Source organism: Camelus ferus, chromosome 11 (assembly GCF_009834535.1).
Source record: "Camelus ferus isolate YT-003-E chromosome 11, BCGSAC_Cfer_1.0, whole genome shotgun sequence".
NCBI lineage: Eukaryota > Metazoa > Chordata > Mammalia > Artiodactyla > Camelidae > Camelus > Camelus ferus.
This window is the reverse complement of record NC_045706.1, coordinates 49496503-49504953: the sequence shown is the minus strand read 5'-3', so window position 1 is coordinate 49504953 and position 8451 is coordinate 49496503. Positions and strand designations below refer to the sequence as shown.

General features: G+C 40.3%; 1 long non-coding RNA gene across 9 annotated transcripts in view; it reads left to right on the top strand.

Moving 5' to 3' along the window:
• Positions 1 to 107: 107 nt before the first annotated feature.
• Positions 108 to 8451, top strand: part of LOC116667193 — a 33040-nt gene continuing 24696 nt past the window's right edge. For 6 of the 9 annotated variants that reach the window (XR_004323998.1, XR_004323997.1, XR_004323996.1 and 3 more), the window contains exons 1-3: positions 108 to 301; positions 4771 to 5002; positions 5599 to 5736. This is a non-coding gene — a long non-coding RNA (uncharacterized LOC116667193). Of the gene's footprint in view, positions 302 to 4770; positions 5013 to 5598; positions 5737 to 8451 lie in introns of all 9 variants that reach the window. The other 3 variants (XR_004324000.1, XR_004324002.1, XR_004324004.1) reach the window with 2 other exon arrangements.

Here is an 8451-nt window from a genome sequence, read left to right as displayed (position 1 = left end):
AGGCCCCGCTCCGGGCCTCTCGCCCCGCCCTGCAGGCCAGCCTGGCCCTCCGAGGAGAGGCCGTTTGGAGGCGGGGCCTTTGCTCCACCCTATAGCGGAGGGGGCGGGGTCACTGAGAGAGCGTCAAATGGGAGGGGCCAGGGCTGACGTAGGCTTTCCTGGCCCTCCACGCCCTCTTGTCCGTCACGTGACCGGTGGTTCTCTGAAAGGCTTTTCTTTTTTTTTTTTTTTTGCCACACCCGGTTCCTTTTCCCTGTGGAAATTTGAGCAGCTGGAAAAGAAAAAAAGGAAGGAAGAAAAGGTTTGTTCGGTAGGCGCTCTCTGCGGGTTGGTCACTAGTCCACCGGGTTGAAAGGGAGCTGTTACCTGAGGCCCTGTTTTAGGCCTCGCGAGAGACGTGCTCTCTTAATCGCGGGATAAGGCATTCTTCCACTTTTCTCGAACTCTACCCAACTTTTTCCCTCTTGCTCAGAGACTGAGTTTTGAGCACTTATTAGCTTTGTCACCTCTGAAGAGACCCCCCCACCTTAAAAGAAATGTTAGGGTACTACATCCGTGCCTTCATGAAGTACGCAGATAGCTCATCAACTATCTATCCCCAGCTGTGGAGGACTCGCGGCTCAATTGTACCGCCCAGCCATTCCGTGAGGAGAGGAAAGCCTTCCTAAAAAGTCAGATGCTGCTGCTTAAGGGTACTCTGGCTTTAACCGCATCCTAATCACTGTAGGGTCAGCCTAGAGGACTTACCCTGAGTGGAATACTGTTTTAGGATTTCAAAACTTAGTGTAGAAGTACCACAGTGCACTCTATACGTAACCAAAGCAGGAAAAAAAGTAGTCTGAATGCATCAGTTATCCCATCACAACGAAACAGTATCAAGTTTGTGAGGCAGGGCCATAAAGCAAGTCTCAAATTTGAGAGGCTTGGAATTAGAGTGTAGTCTTTAACCACAATAGAATTAATCTAAAAATAACAAAAAGCCAGAAAATCCACAAATATTTGGAAGCTAAGCAACATAATTCTAAACCTCTGTGTCAAGACATGACTGGAAATTTTAAAATAGTTTAAATTTAAAGATAATGAAAAATACAACATAACAATTTATGGGATAGCGAAGTAGTGTTTAGAGGGAGAGCTATGGCTTTAAATGCATGTATTTGAAAAGGGGAAAGGTTTAAAATGTGCAATCTTAAGCTCACGTAAGGAAACTAAAAACTTCTTTGGCATGTAGAGAAGAGCAGGGAATACACGGGAATTCAGTAGTTGCTGCTCAATTTTGCTGTGAACCTAAAACTTTTCTAAATAATAAAAATCTAATAAAAAATAAAAAATCCTCACTTACGGTCAGTTGGTCTCTGACGAATGTGCAGTCATGACTCAATGGGGAAAGGACAGTCTTGTCACAAATGATGTTGAGAAAACTGGGTATCCACATGCAAAAGAATGAAGTTGGACCCTTGTCTTATATCATATACAAAAATTAATTCAAAATGTATTAAAGACCTAAACATAAGACCTAAAACTATAAAACTCCTGTAAGAGAACCTAGGGGAGAATCTTCATGACTTTGAACTGACAATGATTTCTTGTTTGTAACACCAAAAACACAGGCAACAAAAGCAAAGGTAGATGAATGGGACTCAAAAATTTCCACGCATCAAAGGACACAACAGTGGAAAGGCCACCTGTGCATTGGAGAAAATATTTGCAAATCATATGTATAATAAGACATCCAGAATATCTAAAGAACTCCTATAACTCAATAACATATACTTAATATCCAGAGTATATTAATAACTCCTACAACTTAGTAGCAAAAAATCAAGTAAACTGATTAAACAATGGGAAAAGGACTTAAACATTTTCCCAAAGATGATATACTAATGTTTAACAAGCATATGAAAAATACTCAACATCACTAATCACCAGAGAAATGCACATCAAAACCACAAGATACCACTTCACACTGATTAGGATGGTTACTGTTTTTTTTTAAAAAAAACAGAAAATAACAAGTGTAGGTGAGGATGTGGAGAAATCAGAACTCTTGTGCACTGTTGTCGAGTCTGCAAAATGGTACAGCCCCTATGGAAAACAGTATGGAGTTTCTTCAAAAAAATGAAAATGGGACTACCATATGATTTAGCAATCCCAGTCCTGGGTGTAGATCCAAAAGAATTGAGAGTAGGGTCTCAAAGAGGGCATTAACACACCCATGTTCATAGTGCATATGAACACTCATTTTCATTCATAATAGCCAAGAGATAGAAGCAATTCCAGTGTTCCTGGATGGATGAATGGAATATTAATCAGACTTAAAAAGGAAGAAAATCCTATCACATGCTACAACATACATGAAACTTGAGGGCATCATGTTAAGTGAAGTAAGTCAGTCACATAAAGACTGTATGATTCTACTTACATGAGTTACTTAAAGTAGTCAAATTCATAGAAACCAAAAGTAGAAAGGCAATTACCAGAGATTGGAGGGAAGTGGTAAGGGGAGTTGCTGTCTAGTGAGTATAGAATTTCAGATTTGCAAGATGCAAAAGTCCTGGAGATCCATTTTACATTACTGTGAATATAAGCACTATTGAACTGTATACTTTAAAATGTTTTAAATGGTATATTTTATGTTATGTGTTTTTTTACCATACACACAAAAAAAGTAAACTGTAAGACAGTAAGGGGAAGGAAAACAAAAAAAATCCTAACCCAAGTTTATAAAGCAGAAATTTCTGTGAAAACAGTGGTCTGTGGATTAGCTTTACATTATGGTTAAATGTGCTTTTTTGTGTACCTGTAAAATTTCTATTTAGTAAAGCAGGACAGCATCTTCATACACGTTTTAAAGTTCATCTCTATTATTGCTGATGTTCAGGTCAGCATTATAATATATAGACAAAATACATTAAATTATCAAATTACTGTTCTTTACCTCAAACTAATATAATATTATAAGTCAATTATATGTCAATAAAAAGGAAAAAATACTTTTGCCAATTTTTCATTGGGATGTTTGTCTTCTTGAGTTATAGTTTATTAAATATTTTGGATACAAGTCCTATAACAGATATATTAATTGCAAATATTTTCTCTCATTCTGTAGCTTCACTATTTATTTTCTTAATAATGTTTTTGGATGATCTGAGAATTTTGGCTTTTACATTTAGCTGTGTGATCTGTCATAAATTAAATTTTGCAAATAATGTGAGGTAAGATTTGCGGGCTTATTTTTGTACACATGGTTCCAGCATCATTTGTTGAAAATAATTTCCTTTCCCCATTAAATTACTTTGGTCCCTTTGTCAAAAATCTATTAAATATATAATTATGGCTCTTTTAATTCTATTTTATTGATCTATTTGTCTGCTTTCACACAATACCACAATGCAGTGATTACTGTAGGTTTATAATAAGCCTTGAAGTAAGGATGTGTAATTACTCCAAATTAGTTCTTTTTCAAGAATGTTTCAGCTGTTCTAAGTTCTTTGTATTTCCATATAAATTTTTGAATTGTTAATCCACTTTTATTTTAAAAAAGAGGAGCTGCTGTGATCTTTAGTGGGATTGAGTTGAACCTATATGCCTCTATTTGAGGGAAATTGAATCTCCTTGCTGTAAAGTGGGTTCATCGATCTGATGCAATTATATATGAAATCATGTTGGTGAATCAAACATTCTGTAAGCCCTTAGTTGTGAATACTCCTGGAGGCCCAATAGGTAGGAAAGACAGTACATACCTAGAATTCATGTCTATTCCTGGTAGAACAAATCTCTGGTCCCTCCAGGATGGAAGAGGCCTTACATAGTCAACCTGCCACCAAAATCTCCTTGAAGAATCGTGCCATATAAGTGGCGCAGCAGTGAGCTCTATTGCTAGCATATGGGACATTTGGCAACATCAATAGCTAAATTAGTCATGGTCGGTGGGAACTCATGTGTGGCCTCCCTCTTTGCCATTATGGCTACTCCTCCATTAATTTATTGTGTTATCATTAGGGAGCCTATTACAGAGGCTGACTGATAACTACCCAAGTTATTTTGTCTACCTGGTTGTTTAGTGCCTCTTCTGTAATAGATTCTTTCTGATTTGCATTGCCATTTGATACAGCGATTTTCACACTTTGCATCTTCTCTTAATGGTCCATTCATGTGCCTTTACCCCAGACTTATTAATCCCAATCTTCTAATCTTTCTATTTTAGGCCCCTTACCAACAGACCAAAACATTTACCACTACCCATGAAACTGTATATATCCTAACCTTGGGCTACTTCTCTTTCCACACAGAGTAAATGACTAGGTATACCACCTCAAGCTCTGCTCATTGGGAGGATTTCCTCTCACAGCTATTTTCAAGGCTGTTCCTGATTGGCACTGTGGTTCTGTTGCCATCCATTTCTGACTTGAACCTATATTTATAGGCCAATCCATCTGTGAACTAAGCTTGATCTTATTCTGACGCTGCCAGTTAGTCATAAAGAACACTTCCTGCCCCCACCATATGGCCATAGACGTGAGATATGAGCTGAGGGAGAGATGTCATTTCATCAGTGGTTGCATAACATGGGGGTCTGGACACAGGCTCACATCCATCAATACACTGGACCACTATGATATTCTTTGAGATGTCCAGCCAGTCCTGGTCTTTTTAGGTTACATTATGACAGAGGGTAGAAGATTTAACATAACTCTGGGAATAGACTAAATGTGTACAGTTGTCCATTCCAAGAGAACATAACCTGTTTCTGATTCTCTTTTTTGATAGGGATGGAAAAGAAAGCATTTATCAGCTCAGTGCCTGCCTGCCATGTATCTGAAGCTGTGTAACTCTGCTCTAGCAGAAGTACTACATCTGGCATAGTTGCTGCAATTAGAACTACCTTGTTGAATTTGTGGTAGTCTACTATCACCCTCCAAGATCCATCTGGTTTTTGTAAGACCCAGACTGGTGAATTAAATGGAGATACACTGGGGACCAGGATCCCTGCATCCTTCAGGTTTGTAAAGGTACTAATCTCTGACATTCCCCTAGGAATAAATGTGTTTTTAATTTGTTGGTGGATGGAGGTGGGTAGCTTTGGAAATTTCCACTTGATCTTCTCCTGTCACACAGGTCAAGAAACCAATGTAGGGTTGTGCTAACTACCAAATATGCCCATTCTAATGACACTTTTGGGGACTGGAAAAATGACCAGCGTGAGCTAGGTCAAGATTCCATTTATTACCTCATCACCTAATGCCCCACTAACAGGGAGGCCATGATGATGTTTTGGGTCTCCATGTATCAAAGTCAATTAGACCCTATGACTGACTGTCCTTGAAATGTTTAAATATTCTCCTTTCCCCAGGGTATAGTACCTGAGTTAATGGCCATCAGTTCCCTTGGTTAAGTCTTAGAGGAATCAGTGGTGTATATACTTGCCATGGTGTCACAGGGTCTATTTGCAGAACACCTAGCCTCTCTTTTAGTCAGTGGGTTCCAGGTCTGAAAACTGGCTCAGGTAAAGAAACTGTTCAAAGGGTTCATACTTTTTTATTAAGGCAGCTGCCTAAGCCTCCTGATCATTCATCCTCAATTTTTCTGATTGAATAGACTGAGCAATACCTTTGTTGGCTGCCCAGCTGTGACACTGTGATTTATAACAAGGAATATATAGATTTGGTCTCCACTGTTTCTGGCACAGAGCTCCTGAAACCCTTGGAATTTCCTAGAAGATGAAAAGCCAGAAAGGTATCATTTATTTTGTTTATGAGGTGACTTTTGGACCATACCTAAGGATGGGAACTGCTGGCCATTGGAGCTCACTGTGTGATTAAAGGCTTGCAATTTTTAGTCCCACCCTCTGACTTCTGGGGAAGGGACTGGAGATTAAGTTCAATTACCGATGATTTAATCAATCGTAACTATGTAATGAAACTTCAAAAAACCCCAAAAGGACAGGGCTCAGAGAGCTTCCACATTGGGGAACCAACTACATGAGGACAGAAGCTGTTTGTTTGGGATACTTACCCTGGGTATCTCTTCATCCAGCTGGAGTTATACCCTTTTATAATAAATTTGTCATCTAGGTAATACAGTGTTTCTCTAAGTTCTGTGAGTCGCTCTAGCAAATTAATTGAACCTAAGGAAGGGGTCATTGGAACATCCAATTTACAGCCAGTCAGTCAGAAGCACAGGTAACAACCTAAGTTTGCAATTGGCATCTGAAGTGGAGGTCAGCCTTGTGGGACTGAGCCTTTAACCTGTGGATCTGATGCTCTCTCTAGGTAGATAGTGTCAGAATTGAGTTGAATTGTAGAACACCCAGCTGGTGTCAGAAACTTGCTGGTTGATGTGGGGAAATTTCCATCCCCACCCCCACCTCCTGCCAACACATACTGGAATTGGGTGCAGAACTCTTTCCAACTATCTTACCTCTGAAGGTGTCGCTCCATAACTTTGCCCATCAAGCTTCCTATATTTCATTATGCCCTTGTTCCTTCTGCCTTCTGATGGCTGAACACTGCCACCTGGTCTCTATTATTTCTGGACCCCATCATTCCCATGGCTATTAGTGAACTCCATCCTGTAATAACATTCTACCATCAACTCTGCCCTTCAGAGGAGATCTACCACTGATAGCTCAGAGATGCTGTCCTTCTCACCAGCGTATTCTCCATTGCTTTGGCCTTCCTGCAGAACAAAGTCTTTTGGTAGGTTTCTGAAGCTTACACAATCTGTTCATTCTAGCATGCTCACTTCCTTAAACCTTTTGACCCCTTCTTCTGTGCCTGCCATGGCAGTTCTAGCATTTCTACTTCACTTAAGAGGGGCTGTCACTTTCTCCAAGCTTCTAAGAATATTTATAGCAGCACGTCAACACCTTCTCTTGGGGTTCTTGCCAGAGTATTAAATCCTGTATCCCAGAAGAGTAGTTCCATATTGGTAAACACTCCCTTATCCAACCTGATATTTTGCCTCCATCCCTTAATCTAACACTCTTAAAGTCACATAGACACTCTCTTGGCTTCTGAGGTACATAACAGCTAAGTTCTACAGAACCTTCACTTTTCCTCCTTAGCAGGCCCAACACTTTTCTGTTGGGTTATATTGTAATTTTAGTAATTGATCTCGTGGCTAGGCAGGGAGGCGGGGCAGACCTTGAGGGAGCATGCATGTGGTCTTAAAGGGCAGAAGCCTCTTAATCATCTTTAAGCCAGAGGAAAGCATTAGTTCTTAAGGAGTGGGCCCCTTCTATAGATTCAGAGGGTTCAAGGAAATCTGAGGATTCAAATTCTGAATGTATCAATCCAGATACATTTCTACCCAGATGTCCTCATTTCTCAAGGTCCAGTATTTTCCCAATCAGGACCCATAACAAACTTGGGTAGATTGACAACTTAACGTTCTTAAACTCAGCTATTCTTAGGATTACATTTTAGGCCTGGGCCTCAACCCTTCTAGCCTTTCCACTGCAGAAGAGAGTTTCTTGATATGGTGCTGAGGAAGCCCATTTGTTTTCACATTTAGTCTTTAATTAATCATCCTTGGCCTTTCATTAATTGCCTCCACCAAGAGCCATTTAATACCATTGTCTTTATAATTACTACTTCCCCATATGCCTCAGATGCCTGATACACTGCACCCTAGTGCACTTCCTTCCATTGGTACACCATCCCAGTTCATCATCAGTGGAAGTCTGAACAATTGCAATGTTCTCCTGTGCCTGTTCTGCGTCTACAGCCAGGAATGGGTTCCTCATTGCCAGCCAGGCAGTAGGTGATCCATTCCCAAAATTCCACTTTAGCATCTGCTTTCTATCCATCCTGGCACCAACTATTGCAGGTTGGATTCTCCATGGAGCAAACTCTGAGATGAAAACTAGTGTGCAGAAAGTTTCTAAGGGAGCTTTCTTAGTGGGGAACGGAAAGAAGCAAGGTTAAGTAAAGAAAGAAACTAAGCTGCAGAGCAGTCCCTACAAAGCCTCAGCAGACTCCTCAGGGAGCTCTGAATCTGTGATGGCCTTGCTGAGTTGCCCCAAGTTCAGGGGAGGGGTCTGGCATTAACATACCCACATCAACCAGGCATTGGGTGCAGACTGCCCTGGGAAGAGGTGTGGCCTTGGACAAGGTGTCTCTCTTCAACAGAGGTTAATTTGAATAAGTCCTTGGTTCTGAAGAGGGGATCTAGATGATGCAGAACAGGATCCATGACACTGATGCTGACAGGCTTTTGAGAACTAAGGGGAACAGAGATGGCAATAGCCTTCAAGAAGAAGAAGTGTTTGGACAAGAATAGCCCTCTTACTGTAGCGTGATTGTTTTCTTCATCTGCTGGTTAATGAGATTTGATTCTAGTTACAAAATTTGCTCTCACTGTAAAATAATTTTACAGATACTTTGTTGATAAGATGTCTAGAAACATCTGAACAAAATAATTATATTCTGAGTTTAGAACAAGAGATCC